Raw genomic sequence first — 22,381 nt, 5'->3', positions numbered from 1 at the left:
CACTGGGACGCAGAGGCTCTCAAAGAACGGTAGCTAGGAAATCAATGCAGTACTGTATAGGGGATTCTTTTGAAAGAGTGGTTAGCTTAGGGCCTGGTTTAACCATTGTTGTTAAGGTAACCTGAATCAAAAAATAAATAAGAGCCCTGCCTTCTTCTTTGTTTGTGGCCTAGGTACTGGGTGGAGGTAGGGGGAGGAGAGAGGTAACTAGTCGAAGCCCCAACACCTCTCCCCCAACCCACCCATGTTCTCTGTGGTTTTCAGGGCTTCCTGACGGACAAACAAGGAATCCACAGGGACCAATGCTGTGACGGCTCATAGCTGCACCCACCCCTCCTTTTTCCCTCTCTCCCTCCCTCTGTTCACAGGCAGGCGAGCCTGAATGGCTAGGGAGGAGATTCCTGAGAATCTTGGAAAATCCATAAAGGCTTAACATGGAAGAGAAACAAATGGCATTAGCCTCTTGGGTTCAGCTGACATGGAACCCAGCTGATCGTCACGGCTGAACTGAAAGGACCCTGGCTGGTTGGATTGATTCTGACTTGATCAGTCAGTCAGTCAGTCAGTCAGTCAGTCCATCGTATTTAGTGAGCGCTTACTGTGTATACAATACACTTGTATACAAATGTCTCCACTTGTATATAATTGTACAGATTTATTACTGTATTTATTTTACTTGCACATATTTACTATTCTATTTATTTTGTTAATGATGTGCAGATAGCTTTAACTCTATTTGTTCTGACGATTTTGACACCTGTTTTGTTTTGCTGTCTGTCACCCCCTTCTAGACTGTGAGCCCGTTGTTGGGTAGGGACCGTCTCTATATGTTGCCGACTTGGACTTCCCAAGCGCTTAGTACAGTGCTCTGAACACAGTAAGCGCTCAATAAATACGACTGACTGAATGAAGGAATATAACAGACATATTCCCTGCCCACAGTGAGCTCACAGTCTAGAGGGGGAGACAGACATTAATAGATTCATGTCTTAGGGGTTTCTGGTCCAAGGGTGTGGTCTTGGGCAAATAACTTCACTTCTTCATGCCTCAGTTTTCCCATCTGTAAAATGGGGATTCAACACCTGTTCTTTGCAAGCAGCGTGGCTCAGTGGAAAAGAGCCCAGGCTTTGGAGTCAGAGGTCATGGGTTCAAATCCCGGCTCCGCCCATTGTCAGCTGTGTGACTTTGGGCAAGTCACGTCAATTCTCTGGACCTGTTACCTCATCTGTAAAATGGGGGTTAAGATTGTGAGCCCCCCCGTGGGACAACCTGGTCACCTTGTAACCTCCCCAGCGCTTAGAACAATGCCTTGAACATAGTAAGCGCTTAATAAATGCCATTATTATTATTATTAGAGTGTGAGCTCCATATGGGACAGGTACTGCGTTTGACCTGATTATGTTGTACCTACGCAACGAGAGAGCACGGTGCTTGACGTAAAGTATGCTATTACAATATACCGTGATTATTGTTACTATTGTTATTAAGGGTGGGTCAGCTCTCCTCTAGGCCACAGTGATCTCCCCAAGTGGATCCGTCTCCAAGGGTCCCCACTTATGTCCAGGAAGAGTCAGGGTCAACCTGTTGGCCTCTTGGGGAGTGAGGGTGAGATGGAAGACTTGAGTCTTTTCTCATCCCTTGTCCCCCTCGCTTACCATCTGGGCTACACTTGTCCCTGAGTCGGGATAGCCCAGGCCTCTCTGGCCTTACCACGGCCCACTGAGGTCTTCCTTCAATTGTAGGTTTTGTTGGTTGGGCCCCTGTCTGTGCTTTGTCTCCTCGAAAGCTTAGGACTCCAAAAGCTCACTGTTGAGTGTGGTATTTTTCTGAGGGGGACTCTGAGGAGGGCTCTGAGGGGAGCCTTGAAGGGAGCTCTGAGAGAAGGGCTGAGGGGAGCCCAGAGAGAGCTCATTGGGAGCCATGAGTAGAGTGTTGAGGAGAGTTTAAAGGGAGTTTTGATGAGCCATGAGGGCCGAACACTCTAGGGAAGTGTCGAGGGGAGCTCTGAAGGGAAATCTGAGGGGAACTCAGCAGCAGCTCCGATGGAGAGTTCTGAGGAGAGCTCCAAGGGGAGCTCTCCCCTTAGGCTGGCTGGAAGTCAGCGTTATTATCCCATGTGGGCGGCCTTAGGAACACTCTTCCTTTCAGACTTCAGCGACCCCAGAATGTTCCTTCCTTCAAAGAGCAGACTCTTTGGATGGTGTGAGAGGGCTGGGGAGCAGGGGACGGGGCGGGGGCGGATGGAGGTCCCACGGGGAGTGCAGAGGCCGGAGAAGAATAGCAGCTTCAGTGAGCTGCAGGGGTTTATGAGCTGGCAGCGAGAAGGGTGATCTCACACATCAGGAGTTTCAGCCTCCGGTTCCTCAGTTCGGACAACTTCAGTCACGTCTTTCCCGGGGAAAGCAGAACAAGATCTCTGCAAAGAACTCGTTCTCGGGGCCACCATCAAACAAACAGGCAAACAAAGAGATGGATCGCTCAGCTGCTCCTCTCTCCCCCACCCGTCTCCCCGACCTCAGCCCTCGGTGAAATCCTTAACGTCTGTCAGGCAACCGTTTCCAGTGCCAGATGACGTGGGCGTTTTCATATCCTTCCTCTTGGGCCCCAGGCTGGCCCCATTCATTCGAACTCTCTATTTCCTCCCCGTCTCACGATCCGCAGCCCTCTCACTGGCTCCCTTGGGCGGGCTGCAGGGTGAGATAGAGTAAGCACTTGACAGATGTCACAATAATTGATTATAATTATTACACATCCTTACAAGCCAATGGATGCATCTGCATAGGTGTGCATCATTTTTATCTCTGCACTAATAATAATAATGCCCCACCTATTTAACTATTAAGACAGCATGGCCTAGGGGATAGAACACAGGCCTGAGAGTCAGAGGGTTTTAATCTCGGCTCTGCCACTTGTCAGCTGTGGGATATTGGGCAAGTCATATATATATATATATATATATTTGTACATATTTATTACTCTATTTATTTATTTATTTTACTTGTACATATCTATTCTATTTATTTTATTTTGTTAGTATGTTTGGTTTTGTTCTCTGTCTCCCCCTTTTAGACTGTGAGCCCACTGTTGGGTAGGGACTGCCTCTATATGTTGCCAACTTGTACTTCCCAAGCGCTTAGTACGGTGCTCTGCACACAGTAAGCGCTCAATAGATACGATTGATGATGATGATGAAGTCACTTAACTTCTCTGTGCCTCATCTGGAAAATGGGGATTAAATCCTATTCCCTCCTTCTTAGAGTGTGAGTCCTGTGTGGGACAGGGACTCTCCACCTGGATCGTCTTGTATCTTACCCCAGAGCTTAGTACAGTGCTTGTCACAAAGAAAGGGCTTAACAAGTACCATAAAAAGACACACGCATATAATTCCGCCCAAACTCTGCCTGCCTGGCTGGATCATTTAGAGCACCAAGATAATTTAAGGGCCACATTGGAATTGGATTTACTTTTTAATGGGGGGAAAAAAAACCCAAAGAGGTCCCTTTACAAGTGCATCTCTCTTGGGTGCAGAATTGCTTTCCCTGGGGCCTCTTCTAAATGTGCAGGGCCCCAAAAGTGTGTGTGCTGCATATCCAGCAGTTGTGTGTGTTCACGGGCGGGGGATGATTTAGTGGTGCTGCCTTCAGCACCAGAGCCTGGTGGAGCGAAGGAAGTGAACTCCTCCAGATGATGAGGTTGTGAGCTGCAGAAATCCAAATGGGTTTCTCTCCCTCTCTGGCGGTGCTAGACAATTACAAATAAATACTCTATTTATTTTACTTGTACATATTTACTATTCTATTTATTTTGTTAATGATGTGCATTTAGCTTTAATTCTATTTGTTCTGACGTCTTGACACCTGTCCACTTGTTTTGTTTTGCTGTCTGTCTCCCCCTTCTTGACTGTGAACCCACTGCTGGGTAGGGACCGTTTCTATATGTTGCCAACTTGTACTTCCCAAGCGCTTAGTACAGTGCTCTGCACACAGTAAGCACTCAATAAATACGATTGAATGAATGAATGAACAAATGAACGCACAGTTTGGCGGTTCATCGGTACCTTCGGGTTTAGGACTGGGTTTCCAATCCTGGCCACACCCCTCAGCTCCTCTAAAAATCATGTCTTTTGGAAGTCTGTTGGGACCCCAAGACCTAGAGCGTTCCTCTGGGGCCGGTGTCTCTGACCACCCCCAACTTTGCAACAGTCACTGTGTCCGACTTTATGCACAAGCGCATAGGTGCACACAAGCCCACGGGCATGCACACGTGCACATACTTCCACGCACACACATGCACACAGACATACTCAAGCATGCACACGTGAGAAGTAGCATAGCCAAGTGGAAAGAGCACAGGTCAGGGAATCAGAGGACCTGGATTCTAATTCTCGTGGTGCCACTTGCCTGCTGTGGGACCTTAGGCGAATCACTTAATTTCTCTGTGCCTCAAATCTGGGAAGGAAGGGAGGCATTTTCCCAGAGACAGCTCCTGCAAAGTTCGTTCAGGAACCCTACAGCAAAGTCAGCCCAGTAGCTACTAGCCCTGGAGGAATTAGGAAGCCCATATTGAGTTTTCAGCCTCAAGGCCTTGTGCAATTCTCCGGAAGGTCAGGGTCAAACTGAGGGAACACTCACCTGCCTGGGAGTTGCACAGGAGGCAAGGCTGAACCTCTACTTCCAAGACAAGTTACCTGTATCACCTTGGTTAAACGCAAAACTGATTTCTTCCCCCTTAGGTGCTCTGGCTCTGCAGGCTGCAGGCAGTTCCTAGCTTTATTCCAGATCTCGTTGGCCGCTGGATTATTTTTCAAGCCACAGAAAGAGCAAACGGGGCACCTTTAAGCAGGCCGGACTGCTGACATTAATCAAACTATCATTTTACGCTGGTTCACGTGGATGGAATGACAACACCAGGCAATGGGGATGAAGCAGAGCTACAGGCCCAAACTCTTGGACTAAGCCTGACAAAATGGTGGCACGGAGGGGGCACACAGCTTCCTCTCCCCCATCCCTCTCAGTGAGACACCTTCTACAGGCATGAGGCCTCCTTCCATGGAGGGCATCAGTTCTGCTCAACACCTGGGCCCCTTGGGGAAAATGTCAAGTCCAGGGATGGTGTCTGTGGGCACTGGTCACTGAGGGGTGTTGGGAGGAAGGATGAGGAGAGATGGAAGAAAGAGGAACAGGGACAAAGGCAGATAGGCAAGGAAAGAAAAGAGAGAGGAAAAGAGGCAGAGACAAAGACAGGAAGAGAGACAAAGAAAGCCAGAGCCAGGCAGAGACAGGGGGAGAGAGAGGAACAGAGACAGAGAGGGGCAGACAGAACAGAGAGGGGAAAAAGAGGCACAGAAGAAGAGACAAAGAAATAGGAAGAGAAAGGGAGGAAGAGGGAGATTGGAGAAAGAAAGAGACAAGGAGGAGACAGAGACAAGAGGGGAGAAACAGGCAGGAAGGGAGAAGGACACACTAAGACAGAGAGGGAGAGGGAGAGGGAGAGGGAGAGAGAGAGAGAGAGAGAGAGACAGAGACAGAGAGAGAGAGAGACAGAGAGAGAGACAGAGACAGAGACAGAGAGAGAGAGAGAGAGAGAGAGAGAGAGAGAGGAGAGGGTGGGAGGAAGAGAGAAGAGGGACAGACCAGGAGACAGAAAGAGAGGGGACAGGAAGAGAGAGAGGGAGACAGAAAGGGAGAGAGAAAGAAAGCGAGAGGGGGCAGGGCATGGAGAAGGTAGCAAAAAATTACTGTTTTTACAGGCGGCGGCTTTTCCACACCTGTTACTGTGCTCACTGTTCCACAAGTGATGGCTGGACCTATCAAGTTCTCGTGTTCCAATTTCAAAAAACGCTCTTCCTGACAACACGAACTCTCCAGCTGTCACTTCAAGGCTGTCCCCTCTCCACCCTCCCTCTGGGGACCTCAACTGGGCTTAGAGAAGCAGCGTGGCTCAGTGGAAAGAGCAGGGGCTTGGGAGTCAGAGGTCATGGGTTCTAATCCCGGCTCCACCGCTTGTCAGCTGTGTGACTTTGGGCGAGTCACTTCACTTCTCTGGGCCTCAGTTACCTCATCTGTAAAATGGGGATTAAGATGGTGAGCCCCACATGGGACAACCTGATCACCTTGTATCCTCCCCAGCGCTTAGAACAGTGCTCTGCACACAGTAAGCACGCAATAAATACGATTGAATGAAATATCAAAATTGCTATTATTATTATTTTCCTCCTTTCCTCCGCATCTGACTCACCCTCGTGGGGAGGCCATGGTTGTTGGTGTTGGTAAAACACCTGTCTTAAAGCAGGTCTGTAGACATGAAGTCCCTCACAGAGGCCAACAGAAGTTGTCAGAGGCCCTCAGAGGCCCAAAGAGCCTCAGTGGGATTGGCAGAGGCCTATAGAGGCTTGCAGAAGCCCCCAAAGGCCTCTAGAAGCCTGCAGAAGCTGGCAGAAGCCTGCAGAGACCTATAGAGGCTGGCAGAGGGCTACTAAAGCCTACAGAGGCTCATAGAGGCCTAATGAGGCTGGCAGAGGGCCACCCATCCCCTGGTGGGCCTAGTCCTGAGCAGGAAATAGAAGCCAGGCAGTCTGAAGGTCCCAGTGGATATCTGTTTTTTAATGGTATTTGTTAAGCACTTCTATGTGCCGGGCACCGTCCTAGGCACTGTTCTACAAAAAGGTTGGATACAGTCTGTGTCCCTGAGGGGCATAAAGTCTTAATCCCCATTTTACAGATGGGGTAACTGAGGCCCAGAGAAGCTAAGTGCTTTGCCCAAAGTCACAAGCAGGCAAGTGGTAGGTCCGGGATTAGAACGCAGGTCATCTGGCTCCTGGGTGACGCCGCTTCGGCTCTACACCCCGAAAAGGCTTGTGCGGCTGAGGGAGTCCTGCCATCCGCGTGCGATCCAAACACGTGCTCCCAATCGGATTTAAGCAACAGTGCTCGGACCAGAGACGTCCTCAGGGGGCAGCTGGGCAGGGCCAGTGAGGGGAAGCGGCTGCCCGACGGCATGCTGACAGGAAATTGGAAAGCGCCTACCCTCCTCTAGACTTTAAAGTCGTCCTCTAGACTGTAAGCTCACTGTGGGCAAGGAATGTGTCTGCTATGTTGTTATACTGTGCACTCCCAACTGCTTAGTACAGTGCTCTTGACACAGTAGCACTCAATAAATATAATAATAATAATAATGATGATGGCATTTATTAAGCGCTTACTATATGCAAAGCACTGTTCTAAGCGCTGGGGGAGGTTACAAGGTGATCAGGTTGTCCCACGGGGGGCTCACAGTCTTACTCCCCATTTTACAGATGAGGGAACTGAGACACAGAGAAGTTAAGTGACTTGCCCAAAGTCACACGGCTGACAATTGGCGGAGCCGGAATTTGAACCCATGACCTCTGACTCCAAAGCCCGGGCTCTTTCCACTGAGCCACGCTGTTTCTCTAAATATGACTGACTGACTCCATCTGTCCAACCATCATCATCATCAATCGTATTTATTGAGCGCTTACTGTGTGCAGAGCACTGTACTAAGTGCTTGGGAAGTACAAATTGGCAACATATAGAGACAGTCCCTACCCAACAGTGGGCTCACAGTCTAAAAGTCCAAGTTGTAAGTGCCACCTGGCTTAAGACAGAGAAGCAGTGGAAAGAGAGAGAGGACCTGGGTTCTAATCTCCCAGCTCTGCCACTCGCCTGCTTTGTGACCTTGGCAAATCTTTCGACTTCTCTGCCTCAGCTTCCTCACCTGTAAAATGGGGATTCAAAACCTGTTCCATCTCCCCTTATGACTGAGCCCTGTGTGGGACAGGGACTTGGTCTGATCTGATTATCTTATTTCTGCACAGAGCTTGGCCCATAGTAGGTGCATAAAATATTCTACTACTATCACCAGACTGAGCCCCTTCCTTCCTCTCCCCCTCGTCCCCCTCTCCATCCCCCCCATCTTACCTCCTTCCCTTCCCCACAGCACCTGTATATATGTATATATGTTTGTACATATTTATTACTCTATTTATTTATTTATTTATTTTACTTGTACATATCTATTCTATTTATTTTATTTTGTTAGTATGTTTGGTTTTGTTCTCTGTCTCCCCCCTTTTAGACTGTGAGCCCACTGTTGGGTAGGGACTGTCTCTATATGTTGCCAATTTGTACTTCCCAAGCATTTAGTACAGTGCTCTGCACACAATAAGCGCTCAATAAATACGATTGATGATGATGATGATGATTATTAACTGGGACTTGGGAGAGGAAAGTGATGGTTCTGGAGCAAAGTGGTGGGGAGTGTAATCTGGGGTCTCCCAGAGAAGAGTCTAGGTGCAGATGGATAAAACGGTGCACGTGATGTCATTAGGTTACAACACAATACCAGGAGACCGTAAAGGGGGATTAAGACTGTATCTACCCCAGCGCTTAGTGCAGTGCTTGGTACATAGTAAGTGCTTAACAAATACCGTAAGAAAAAAAAAGGGGCAGAAACAGCAAGGGGTGCTGTGGTGATGGTGGTAGGGCGGTGAGATGGGGTTGGAGCAGGATTTAAGAGCTTTAAAAGAGATTTAAACTCTAACCCTAACCCTAACCCTAAACCCTCTTAAGCAGGATTTAAGAGAGAGAAAGCCAGGGTCTGGGAAAATGCAGTTTTCAGAAACACTGGCTATGGGAGGAGAATGGGGGCGAACAGTACAGCCCAAACGCTCCATGGGGCTCCATGAAGGGCAGTCATATGGCACAGGGTCTTTGATAGGAGGACAAAACTTGGGTGAGCCTCTGGCATCGTCTCCCAGGCCTCCCGTCACCCGCCCCACCAAGGGCAGGGATCGGGGATGATATTTGCCAAGTGACGCTCTCCCAGAGCAAACAGCAGCCGAGGCTTTGCCTCGAGAAAATAGAAGAAATAGAGACCTTTCAGGCAGCCCAGGAGGCGGCTGTATTTGGGAGTGATGACTGGCGCATCTTTTTGCGTCTGTTGGTGGCGGGAGGGGCACTTTAATTGTCTACTGACTTTGTGGCCAGGTCTGAGGAGTTGAGGCTCTTCATCATCAATCGTATTTATTTATTGATTGCTTACTGTGTGCAGAGCACTGTATTCGTAGTCAGGTTCTAACGGCTGCGCGGTAGCTCCAGGCCGAAGCCGTTTCAGCTGTTTCTCTGGATGGTGCCAAGGGTAGTTTGCCTGGCAAAGGACGCTGGCCCAGTTAGTGGGGAGAGATGCCAGTGAACCTGATGTGATTTCTGTGCCTCCTGCCCAGAGTGGGGAGAAGCCAGGGGCGATGGATCAGCGGAGGTGAAGGCAATGTCAGTTGAGAGATGGACGAAAACCAGCGGAACTAGGATTTCCAACAGTCCATCGAGGATATTCACTGAGCGCCTACAGATGGTACAGCACTGAACTAACTGTTTAATAATTGTGGTATTTGTCAAGTGCTATGTACCAAGCACTGTACTAAGCACTGGGGTAGATATAGCGCTGATACAATCAGATCAGACTGATTGATATATGTTGATTGAAATATGTTGCCAACTTGTACTTCCCAAGCGCTTAGTACAGTGCTCTGCACACAGTAAGTGCTCAATAAATACCACTGAATGAATGAATCAGACCAAGTCCCTGCCCCACGTGGGGCTCCCAGTCTAAGGGGGAGGGAGAGCCTGTATTTCAATTTTACAGAAGGGGAAATGAAATGACTTGCCCAGTGTTAGCCTTATTAAGAGCACACCTCCTCCGAGAAGCCTTCCCCCAACTAAGCCCTCATTTTCTCTTCTCCGATTCCCTTGCACTTGGATTTTTCCCCTTTATTCCCCCTTCCCTCAGCCCAAGAGAAGCAGCGTGGTTAGTTAGTGGATAGCACATGGGCAGGGGAATCAGCAGGTCATGGGTTCTAATCCCAGTGCTACCACATGTCTGCTGCGTGACCTTGGGAAAGTCTATTCACTTCTCTGGGTCTCAGTGAGATTGTGAGCCCCACCTGGGAAAGGGACTATGTCCAACCCAATTTGCTTGTATCCACCCTAGTGCTTAGTACAGTGCTTAACAAATACCATTATTATTATTATTTTTATGTACATATCCATAATTTATGTATTTAAGGTACCATCTGTCTCCCCCTCTAGACTGTAAACTCACTGTGGGCAGGGAACGTGTCTACCAACTCATATTTTACTCTCCCAAGCGCTTTGTACAGTGTTTGTACAGTGTTTGGCACAGAGCAAGCACTTCATTAATAGCATTATAGCATAGCATAATAGTTATTCTAATCCAAACTCTAGTACTAGAGAAGCAGCGTGGCTCAGTGGAAAGAGCATGGACTTTGGAGTCAGAGGTCATGGGTTCAAATCCCCGCTCTGCCAGTTGTCAGCTGGGTGACTTTGGGCAAGTCACTTAACTTCTCTGGGCCTCAGTTACCCCATCTGGAAAATGGGGATTAAGATTGTGAGCCCCCCGTGGGGCAACCTGATCACCCTGTAACCTCCCCAGCGCTTAGAACAGTGCTTTGCACATAGTAAGCGCTTAATAAATGCTATCATTATTATTATTATTATTACTGGTCTGCTTTGGATAAGTCACTTCTCTGTGCCTCAGTTACATCATCTGTAAAATGTAGATTAAATGCTCCTCTCTCCAACAGAGACAGGGACCGTGTCCAACCTGATTATATTTTATCTACCTACCCCGGTGCTTAGTACAGAGCCTGGCACATAATAAGTGCTTAACAAGTACCCTTAAAACATATTCTTGATGAGAGAGAAAAGAAAAAGAGAGAAAGAAAGAAAAGAGAAGAAAAGGGGAATGAACAGATAAAAACTTTCAGAAAGGAACAGGACAGCAAAGACCAAAACAGGCTTTAATTTCTGTTGACAGCTCTGACATCAGCCGAAGCCTGAGGGACTGTATTACTAATGGGCGAGTGGTATCCCAGAGCGGGTCAGCAACCCAGGGGCACATGGCCTTTGACAGTGGCATCCCCTCCCCGCTGAACAGAGGGGGGGAGCTCAGTACAGACTCTCCCTTTAATACCCCTGTCAGATACAATAAGCCGCTGGTGAGACCAGCAGGCGAAGAGGAAGAAATGGGTGCCAATGAGGAGACTCCTTCCTGTCAAGATCGGAAGGCTCCGGGGTCCTGAAGAGAGGGAAGAACCCAGGGAGGAAAAACGGCTGATCACCTGACAACTAGGATGAGGTTTTAAGGTGGGCAGGTCACGGCTTCCCTGCGTTTGGTCCTGGAGGTTCATTTTCTAAAATGAGCCGTGACCTGATTTCTGCCCTCACACCCACCCCACTCCCAGGTCAAATTTCTCACCCACCTGTATGATCCTTATCAGGTTGAGGAGGGGGTAGCTGGGACCGCCCCCGCCCCCAGCCTGCTCCCTGATGATGGGGCCTGCGTGGGACTACTTCCCCTCAGCCCCTCTGGCAACACTAGGCCAGAAGGAAGGGTGAGAGCGAGGACAAGGACTGGGAATCACCCCTGCTCCCCCATTCCACCCCGTGCGGCCAAGCCCAGAGGAGAGGTCCCCGGGGCAAAGATAAGGGGATATTCCAGAGGATATTCCTCCATCCCGAGTGCCCGGGTTCAGTGCTAAATTGCACCAGGTTGTGGCTGGAGTTAGCTCTGGAACCCTGCGCAGAGCCTAAATTAGGTGGTCGGTTCCCCGATTTTATATCAGATAATCTGATTTTCAGCTGGTCTCTCCTGGGACCAGTATGGCTATGGCACTGGGCTTTGCACCCAGAATTTTTATTTTTCGTTCCCAGCCTATCCCTGCCCTGGCTCCTGCTTCTGAGCCCATGGCTTGGCAGGGATGCCCCTGTCCAGGGGCACCTGGGGGGGAGAGGCAACAGCTCTGCACCTGTCTCTCTAACTCTGTCTCCATCTCTTTCCCTGTCCTTTTGTCCCTATCTTTCTCTGGATCGCTCTATCTCTGATCCTTCTGTCTCTTTCCCTACGTCTCTCTATATCTATCTCTCTCTTTCCCTGTCTCCCTATCTCTGTCTCCTTTATCTCTTTCCCTGGGTCTTTCTGTCCCTGTCTTTCTCTGTACCTCCCTGTCTCTCTTCTAACCCCTCTACCTCTTTCCCTATGTCTCTCAGTCTCTGCTCTTCTTCCCTCCCACCCCCCAATCTCTTTCCCTTGGGCTCTCTCTTGTTCTGCTTCTCTTTCTCATCCTTTTCTCTCTCTCTACATACACTTGGATACTGGTCTAACTCTGGACAAACCATTCCGGACTCAAGAAACCTAGCCACTTTCAAGCCTTCCTTAAGAGTTCTCAGCAGTCATGGAATCTCCCCCATTTCTACTCTGTTCCCCAGAATCAAAAAGTCCAAGCGTCTCAACCCCAGGTCGGGACAGGGCCCACTCTGTCCATCGGTTCTAGAACCTGCATCCCCTGGATCAGGGAGGTGAGTCCCTCATTGTTTCCTTGGACCCCTTAAGAATTCAATCAAGGCTAAACGATAAGGGCAATAAACATCCCTTCCCCTTGCAGCCTGCCCTTGTTTTTTGCAGGAAAAATTAATGTTCGCCACAGACGCGAAAAGGCACTTTAAATAAATTCCTCTGCAATTCTCAGAGCCGTACCTGGGCTGATTGCTCAAGTTGTCTCACTAGCTTCGCACCTGCTTAAAATTGTGATGATGCTAAATTAGATGGAAAAACATGCAAATACAGTGCTAGCTTTTTGGCAAATTAGCATGTAAACTGCACGGAGGTGGAGATTTCTTGGAAAGGGAGCGGCAGTAACATCGTTTGACTAATTATTGAAGCAGTCAAATTAAGAGTGAGTGGGGCTTTGGGGGTTTTTTTTTTTTTTGAAAGCAAGAATCATTTCAGTCCCATTTTCCATTTTCTCATGGTTGCCTCAAAGAGCAAATAAAAACTGTTTGTGATTTGTTGTTGTGATGGCAGACAGGTGAAGTGGCAGAAGTTCTGCTCATTGTGACCCTCTGATGACTGATGTGGGGAGGATGTGGGCAGAGAGACGGTCCCAGAGAGAGTCGCACAGACCTACACCACCTGTGCATTCTTTCCCAGCGCTTAGTGCAGTGTTCTGCACACATTAAGTGTTTAATAAATGCTATTACCTCTAGACTTTAAGTTTGTTGTGGGAAGAGAATGCATCTATTGTTGTATTGTACTCTCCCAAGCGCTTAGTACAGTGCTCTGCACAGAGTAAGCGCTCAGTATGATTGAATGAATATTACTACTACCACCCAGAACAAGAAATTGCTAGACAATGAGGCCAGTGACAGAGAAAAACCCAAGGAGAGACACACAAAAACACATAATAATTACAATAATAACAATTGTGGTATTTGTTAAGTGCTTGCTGTGTGCCAGCCACTGTACCTAGCGCTGGCGTGGATACAAGCAAATCGGGTTGGACACAGTCCCTGTCCCGTTTGGGACTCCCAGTCTTAAGCCCCATTTATGTTTGTACATATTTATTACTCTATTTATTTATTTATTTTACTTGTACACATCTATCCTATTTATTTTATTTTGTTAGTATGTTTGGTTTTGTTCTCTGTCTCCCCCTTTTAGACTGTGAGCCCACTGTTGGGTAGGGACTGTCTCTATATGTTGCCAATTTGTACTTCCCAAGCGCTTAGTACAGTGCTCTGCACACAGTAAGCGCTCAATAAATACGATTGATGATGATGATGATTTTACAGATGAGGGAACTGATGCATAGAGAAGTGACTTGCCCAAGGCCACGCAGCAGACAAGCGGTGGAGTCAGGATTAGAAGCCACCTTCTTCTTCCCAGGCCCATGCCGTATCCAGGACGCCACGGTGCTTCAAAAATTAATATTTTTGATATTCAAAAAACGGTTTCTGAGAGGCTTCCGTTTTCAGAGTCTTGACTGCGTTTTGACTCCCAGCTGCAGTGGGCAGGGCAGGGGGATGACTTGCCATTTCTGTCTTGCTTTGGCAAGAGCCGTGGGCATTTTGGGAGGTCCAGGTGCTGACTGAGCAAGCAGGCCAAATCCCCTTTCAAATCTGTGCACAAGGCTTGATACGGAGCCCAGAGCCTCTTTAGAAACAGTGGAATGGCTCTGTTCATCACTCCCTGCTTAGTCTGGGAAAAGCACACATATTCCACACATTTGCTCACCCCCTCGCTGTTCAAACACAGAGCTCCCGGCACTTCCCGATATTTGCCAAACCAACAGGTACAGATCAACAGGGAGAAGGGACTGGCTTTGGTTCCTGGTGTTCTTGTGGGGCGTGGAGTTATAAGAGGCTCCAGACCCTGGAACTTCCTTGAAATAGAAAAGACTAAAAACTACCCCGCAGCGTTCGGGATGTTGGACTTGGGGAACACATTTTGTTGGGAAGAGTCCAGAAGACATATTTTGATACTCAGGGAGGGAAAAAACATCAACACTTCTCAATGTTATGTTCGACTACAATATGCCTGATCAATCAATCAATCAGTGGCATTATTGAGAGCTTACTGTATACAGAGCACTGCACTGAGTGCTTAGGAGAATAAAGTACAACTGAGTTGGTAAACACATTCCATGGTAAACAGGCTTGGGAGTCAGAGGTCGTGGGTTCGAATCCCGACTCCGCCACTTGTCAGCTGGGTGATTTTGGGCAAGTCACTTAACTTCTCTGGGCCTCAGTTACCTCATCTGTAAAATGGGGATGAAGAATGTGAGCCCCACGTGGGACAACCTGATCACCTTGTATCTACCCCAGTGCTTAGAACAGTGCTTGGCACATAGCAAGCGCTTAACAAATACCATCATTATTTATTCCCTATCCACCAATAGTTTACAGTCTAGAGGGGGAGACAGACATTAATACAAATGAATTACAGATGTGTAGAGAAGAACGGTAACCTTTAAATACAGGTCCAAAGTAGAAGTGTGGTGGGTCTGAGGGCGAGATGACCCTCAAGTGGCTAAAGGCTACAGATCCTTTGCACAGGTGACACAGAAGGGAGAGGGAGTTATACAGTGCACTGTACACAGTAAGCGCTCAATAAATACGATTGATTGATTGATTGATTGATTGATTCTCTCTGGGAGCGTTACCCCCTATTCGGTCTTCGGGGCCTTTTCCCTTAAGGAAATGAGCCCGCCAGGTGCGTTCCCCCCTATTCAGTCTTCGGCCTTACCAATGTAACTTTATTAAAACTTTCGGCAGTCACATGCTGTCTGACTAATTCTTTAGTCGCCCGGCGACTTGGTGGCCATCCGGAACAACCGCCGCCATCATATATGTATATATGATTGTACATATTTATTACTCTATTTATTTATTTATTTTACTTGTACATATCTATTCTATTTATTTTATTTTGTTAATATGTTTGGTTTTGTTCCCTGTCTCCCCCTTCTAGACTGTGAGCCCACTGTTGGGTAGGGACCGTCTCTAGATGTTGCCAACTTGTACTTCCCAAGCGCTTAGTACAGTGCTCTGCACACAGTAAGCGCTCAATAAATACGATTGATTGATTGATTGATTATGGCATCAGAAGCGCTGGGCAGTCTAGTGGAAAGAGCATGGGCCTGCGAATCGGGGACCTGGGTTCTAATTCCGGTTCCACCACTTGCCAGTCAGGTGACCTCGGGCCAGTCACCTCACTTCTCTGTGTCTCACTTTTTTCATCTGTTCTCTCCCGTGACTGTGAGTCCCATGTGGGACAGGGACCGTGTCCGAAACTGGGCTGGACCCCAGACTCTGTCCCTCCTTGGTCACGCTAAAGGTGGGGAAGATTTGGCAGGTCAGGGAGGGGTCAGGAATTGGGGGTCAGTCTGCCCTTCCAGCCCCTGTACCATCAGAACCGCTCTTATGTATATATCTGTAATTCATTGTTCCATGGTATTTGTTAAGCGCTTACTTTGTGCCAGGCACTGTAGTAAGCACTGGGGTAGATAAAAGCTAATTAGGTTAGACACAGTTCCCGTCCCATGCAGGGTTCACAGTCTTAGTCTCCCATTTTACAGGTAAGGTAACAGAGGCACAGAGAAGCAGCGTGGCTCTGTGGACCGAGTCTGGGCTTTGGAGTCAGAGGTCATGGGTTCAAGTCCCAGCTCTGCCAGTTGTCAGCTGTGTGACTTCGGGCAAGTCACTTCATCATCATCATCATCAATCGTATTTATTGAGCGCTTACTATGTGCAGAGCACTGTACTAAGCGCTTGGGAAGTACAAATTGGCAACATATAGAGACAGTCCCTACCCAACAGTGGGCTCACAGTCTAAAAGGGGCACTTCTCTGTGCCTCAGTTACCTCATCTGTAAAATGGGGATGAAGACTGTGAGCTCCCCGTGGGACAACCTGATCATCCTGTAACCTCCCCAGCGCTTAGAACAGTGCTTTGCACATAGTAAGCGCTTAATAAATGCCATCATCATCATCATCAAGTGAAGTGATGTGTCCAAGGTCACATGGAAGACAAGCGTCAGAGTGGGGATTAGAACCCAGGTCCTTCTGAGTCCCAGGTGTGTGCTCTATCCACTAAGCCATGCTGCTTCTCCAGAAACTGAGGAAGCAAAGGGCCACAGGCAAGAATACCAAACAGCTTGTGCCTTCGCACTCTGTAAGCCATACCTTAATACTTTCTTTTACACTTTTGAGTTGTTAGCCATAAATTTCCTCCAGACAGCAATTAGTCCTATGTGAACATAAAAAGTGCTAATTTGTGTACTGCGTAAAACTGCCATTAAATTCAATTTTGTGCAAATGAATAAAAACTGACACTCTTAGCACTGACACATTAATTCTTGGTTCATTAAATGACACTTGAAAGTTTTCTGGTTTCAACGGTTGTAGTTCGCCCCTGCCCTCACCAGAAAAATCTGGGATCCCTTGGGACCCTATGGTTTAGGATTCTGGGGGGACTACAGAAAATTCCTTGCTCTCACTGCCACTCTCAGTTCCCGATAAAGTACGAGGCTCGCTCTGTTCCCCAGCTTGCAACGCTGTCCCTCCCAAAAGCTGACATGCCATGGCTTTCCCCGGATTCAAAGCCCACCGAAAAAGCCCACCTCCTCCAACAAGCCTTCCTTGATTAATTCCCCAGGGCCCTAAGGATGCATAAAGCCATCAGACAACTCTAGCACTTATGGACTAAATCAATCTACAAACAACATATTATGGGGATTAGTGGCACTACACTAAGCGCTCAGGCAAGGGCAAGACTGTCTCTGGGCTGTGCTGCATTGGCCTCACAGTTTACGGGTCTTCGACTCCAAAAATCCTAGTGCAGCAACGGTTAAGCTGTTCTCTCAAATCACTTTGTTAACATCTGTTGCAGCCTCTCAATAAGATATGCTTTTTCTCCTCAGCTTACCCTTTCCCTGAAGACAGGCAGGATCTGTCTGCGTGGTATACATAAACTGGCCAAGTCAACATTTGAAGGCTGGAATATACAAACGGATTTTGTGTACTTGAGCCTTCCCAATGGGCATCTGATGTCATATGTGTACTAGTGGAAAGAGTGGTGCTTTGTGCAGGTGTGAAGGAGGTAAAAGAGGTAAGGAACAGGGGGAGTGAGGAGAGACTGTGGTGTCAGGGAGAGGCAGGGGGAGATATACGGTGACAGTGGGAGACAGGGAGAGGCGGTGGAGATAAGCAGAGACTGTTGGGGACAGGGCAGACAGAGAGGAAAGGAAGTAGATGGACACAAGTAAGATCACAGCAGGGGCAAAGGAGGGAGAAGAGGAAGAGGAATACAGGAACAGAGGCCGAAGATGACAGAAAGGAATAAACACCCAGAAATCCACTAGATCAGAGAGAGAGAGAGAGAGATAGAGAGAGAGACAGAGAGAGATATGGATCCTCAGGCCAGGATAGTTCAGCAGTGGAGTCAGAAGAAGGTGACTCTCTTCTCCTGAGACGTCTGCTGCTGTTGTCTGTAATGACTGATCAATCAATCGGTGGTCTTTATTGCGAGCTTACTATACGCAGGGCACTGGACTAAAAGCTCCAGAGTACAGTGCAACAGATTTGGTAGATGCAATTTCTGACCTCAAGGAGCTTACAGTCTAGTGGGGTAGAAATGAAAATAAATCAAAGACAGGGAAAGTGGCAGAGCGTATGTCCATAAGTGCCATGGGGTGAGCATCCAAGTGCTAAAGGAGTAGAAATCCACGGGCATGGGTGATGCTGAAGGGAGGGTGAAAAGGAGGGGAAATGAGGGGTTAGTCAGGAAAGACCTCTTGGAGGAGGAGTGATTTGAGTAGAACTTTGAAGATGGGCAGAATAGTGGCCATGAAGGGGGGAAAAAGTTCCAGGCTAGAGGGAGGACATGAGCAAGGGGCCATTGATGAGGTAGATGGGATCAAAGTTCAGTGAGCAAATTGGCGTTAGAGGAGCGAAAAAGATGGGCTGGGTTGTAGTGGGGGATCAATGAGGTTAGGTAGGACAGGGAGAGACGACTGCTCTCGGGATGTTTTTGACGGCAAGTAGCATCGATTCTGGTAAATGCGTCTCAGGAACTACGCAAGTGTTCTTTGTGATCACGTATTTGCACTGTAATTATAATTGTGGAATTTGTTAACCACGTATTATGTGCCAAGCACTGTATTAAGCGCTGGGGCAGATACAACGTGGGGACTCACGATCTAAGGGGAAGAGCCTCCTCCTCGTCCCCCTCTCCATCCCCCCCACCTTACCTCCTTCCCTTCCCCACAGCACCTGTATATATGTATATATGTTTGTACATATTTATTACTCTATTTATTTATCTTACTTGTACATATCTATTCTATTTATTTTATTTTGTTAGTATGTTTGGTTTTGTTCTCCGTCTCCCCCTTCTAGATTGTGAGCCCACTGTTGGGTAGGGACTGTCTCTATATGTTGCCAACTTGTACTTCCCAAGCGCTTAGTACAGTGCTCTGCACACAGTAAGCGCTCAATAAATACGATTGATTGATTGAAGAGCAGTATTGAGGCCCCACTTTACAGATGGGGAAACTGAGGCTCAGAGAAATTAAGTGACTTGCCCAAGATCACACAGCAGCCAAGTGGAGGGTCCAGGATTAGAACCCAGACTGAGACCTGACTCCCAGATCCAGCCCCATGGTCAGTGTGGGACAGGAGGATTTAATCTGTTCCTCTCCCGTGGGGATTAGCGCAGCGTGAAGCAGCGTGGCTCGGTGGAAAGAGCCCGGGCTTTGGAGTCAGAGGTCATGGGTTCAAATCCTGGCTCTGGCACGTGCCAGCTGTGTGACTTTGGGCAAGTCACTTAACTTCTCTGTGCCTCAGTTACCTCATCTGTAAAATGGGGATTAAGACTGTGAGCCTCCCGTGGGACAACCTGATCACCTTGTAACCTCCCTAGTGCTTAGAACAGTGCTTTGCACATAGTAAGCACTTAATAAATGCCATCATTATTATTAGGGGGTGAGGAAGGTTTGTCATGGCAACAGCAATTCCTACTCCCTCCCACTTAATCTGTGAGCCCCAGGAGGCACAGGGACTACTTTCCAACCGGATTATCTTGAATCTATCCCAGCATTTACAACAGTACCGGGCACATAGTGAGCACTTAAGTACCATAATTATAATTTTTTTAAATTACTGTTATTATTATTATTATTAGGGAGCGAGGCAGAAGCCTAGTAATCATAGGGCCATTTCAGCTGCAGATCAACCCCTCTAGGAAGCAAGGATGTGGTAAACCCGCTGGCGGTTCTGTTCGAATATGGTACCCAGCCCTTCCAGCCAACTGCCTCCTGAAAACCCCTCCCAGCCAATCAGAGCACTCGAAGACAGCGAGTCAACCACCGTTTCCATTTTCTGTCTGGACAGATATGACCTAAATGCATCCCCCTCCTGTGCCTCATAAACAAAAGACTCCGTCTACATTGAGTCCGAGACACCCACCTCACGTCTGTTGGATCGGCACTGCCGTCAGTGTCGTCTTGGCTAATTTTACTGGAAGGTCCTTGGCTGTTCCCGTGAAAAGATAATCTGGGAGAAGGAGAAAGAAACAAAAGGAACCAGCTCTACTGACAGAAAAGCCACCTCACTGAAAAAGCGGACACTGAATCCTTCACCGTCGTCGTTAAGAGGGAGACGAAAATCAATTCTGAGAAAGGGAAAGTCAAGTGTTGGACGATTGCTGGCATACTGACCAACTGATAAAAAAAAAAACCCTCCACCTTTACTATTCCACCCAGTAAAGTGCTTTTCAGTCCCTTCCAGATGCCTTATTCTCCACTCTCTCTGCCTGGACATGACTCATTGTTGTGAATGAGTTGCATGTGCATTCAGAAGAGGGGAGACGATCCATTATTCATTTTTTGAGTTTCCTGCATTTTCTGTGTTATTAGAAAAACAATTTTAAGTCCAAACAGGGATTGAACGCTGGAGGGTAGCATCTATTGAAATGAAGTGAATTCGCCACGATGGAGACTAGGGAGTCACTAGAGGAGGAAGGGAAATGCTTCAGAGGTGGGCGAGAGCGAACAACGTGCCATGGAGTCCTGAAGCGGGGCCAGATTCTTTGTCTCTGTCTCTCACTCTCTCTCATGTTTTCCCCTAGACTTGGTCCATCTCCATTTTCCAGGAGATTGCGGTAGGGTTGATTTGTGCTGAGTTGTGATCACCATTTGTTTATTGCCTGTGGTTTCTGAGCAAGCTTTGCCAAATGGGGGGGGGGGAACTGACTCCTGAGAAGGCCTCTGCCATGGGCAAGTATCACACCTCACCAACCCTACAGCACAGGCCTTCCTCCAATCCTCCTGGACAATTTGGGTGCCAGAAACTGCAGGGAACGTGTCTACCAACTCTCCCAAGTGCTTAGTACCCTGCTCTGCACACAGTAAGCACTCAATAAATACCATTGATTGATATTTGTTAAACACGTTTTATGTGCCAAGCACTAAGTGCTGGGGGTAGATGCAGTACAACCAGGTCAGATACAGACCCTGTTTCACTTTGGGCTCGCAGACTAAAGGGGAGGGAGAACTGGTTTTGAACCCCCATTTTACAGCTGAGGAAACTGAGGCCCAGAGAAGTGAAGTAACTTGCCCAGCAGGCAAATGGGGTGGATACAATCAATCAATCAATCATATTTATTGAGCGTTTACTGTGTGCATACCACTGTACTAAGTGCTTGGGAAGTACAAGTCGGCAACACATAGAGACTGTGAGCCCGCTGTTGGGTAGGGACTGTCTCTATATGTTGCCAATGTGTACTGCCCAAGCGCTTAGTACAGTGCTCTGCACATAGTAAGCGCTCAATAAATATGATTGATGATGATAGAGACAGTCTCTACCCAACAGCGGGCTCACAGTCTAGAAAGACAAACGGTTGGACACAGTTTCTGTCCCACACATGGCTCACAGTCTTAATCCCCATTTTCCAGATGAGGGAACTGAGGCACAGAGAGGTTCAGTGACTTGTCCAAGGTCAGACAGTACTAGCCCCACTTGTGTATCACTTGTGTATCGGTTTGGCCATTTAACTTTGGTGTAGGTGAGCAGTAGTGGGGGATCAGTAATTTGGCTTTACACCAGAGCATCCAGTTTCCAGCTGGCAAATCCCCTGTCCAGGACAGATCAGGGCCCAGATGCTTTCAATCAATCAATCAATCAATCAATCGTATTTATTGAGCGCTTACTATGTGCAGAGCACTGTACTAAGCGCTTTCATGTCTGGGATTTTTATTTTCAGTGCCCAGCACCTCCATCCCCAGCTCTTGCAGCCTAGTTTCACAGCTCAGACCCGGGGCCTGTGTTCAGAGGGATCTGGGAGAAGAACGGAAAGACTCTAGAGCAAACTGGGGGTGGGGGTGGAGATGGGGGATCTCCCTGGAGAAGCCCTCAAAGCTCGGACGAACTCAGCGTAACTCCACAAAATGGCCCTTAATGATGTCATCACATGGCACTATGCCTCGTGTCATGCATGTGCTATCACGTGCCTTCCTGTGTCTGGGATTTTTGAGTTCAGCCCGTGGCAACGCTAGTGGGCAAATGCCCAGATGGAAAGATACAGACCTCGAGTTAATTAAAGTCTGGAGACGTAGCGACTGGGCAACCCAGCTCACAGTATTGGTTACACAGACACCGTCTGCCCCCTCATCTCTGCAAATTGGTAGCATCTCCTGATGTAGATTCTTGCTACACTGAAGCCAACCATGAACGAAACGGACCGGAGATGGGTGGCTTCTGGAAAGATCCGCTCCCACGCTGGTCTGCTGGCACACCGCTTCCAGCACTTGTCAAGTTGCATTTTGCGACTGCAACCTCTCCGCCTCTAGTTTCCCCCCTCTCCAATCTATATTTCACTCTGCTGCCCAGATCACTTTTCTTACCAAAAATCATTCAGCGCACATCTCCCCACTCTTCAAGCAACTCCAATGGTGGCCCATACGTATCCGGATCGAGCGTATGGGAATCGAGGCACTCGCTCAGCTCTCTCCC

General features: G+C 48.1%; 1 long non-coding RNA gene across 1 annotated transcript in view; it reads right to left on the bottom strand.

Annotated features, from left to right (window-relative positions):
* Window positions 1-22,381, bottom strand: part of LOC119940153 — a 175,915-nt gene that overhangs the window by 11,860 nt on the left and 141,674 nt on the right. Inside the window, exon 3 of the long non-coding RNA XR_005454891.1 lies at window positions 19,838-19,924. This is a non-coding gene — a long non-coding RNA (uncharacterized LOC119940153). The remainder of the gene's footprint in view (window positions 1-19,837; window positions 19,925-22,381) is intronic.

This window comes from Tachyglossus aculeatus, chromosome 18, assembly GCF_015852505.1.
Source record: "Tachyglossus aculeatus isolate mTacAcu1 chromosome 18, mTacAcu1.pri, whole genome shotgun sequence".
Taxonomy (NCBI): domain Eukaryota; kingdom Metazoa; phylum Chordata; class Mammalia; order Monotremata; family Tachyglossidae; genus Tachyglossus; species Tachyglossus aculeatus.
The sequence above is the reverse complement of the archived record's forward strand: the minus strand, read 5'-3'. Positions and strand labels throughout refer to the sequence as shown.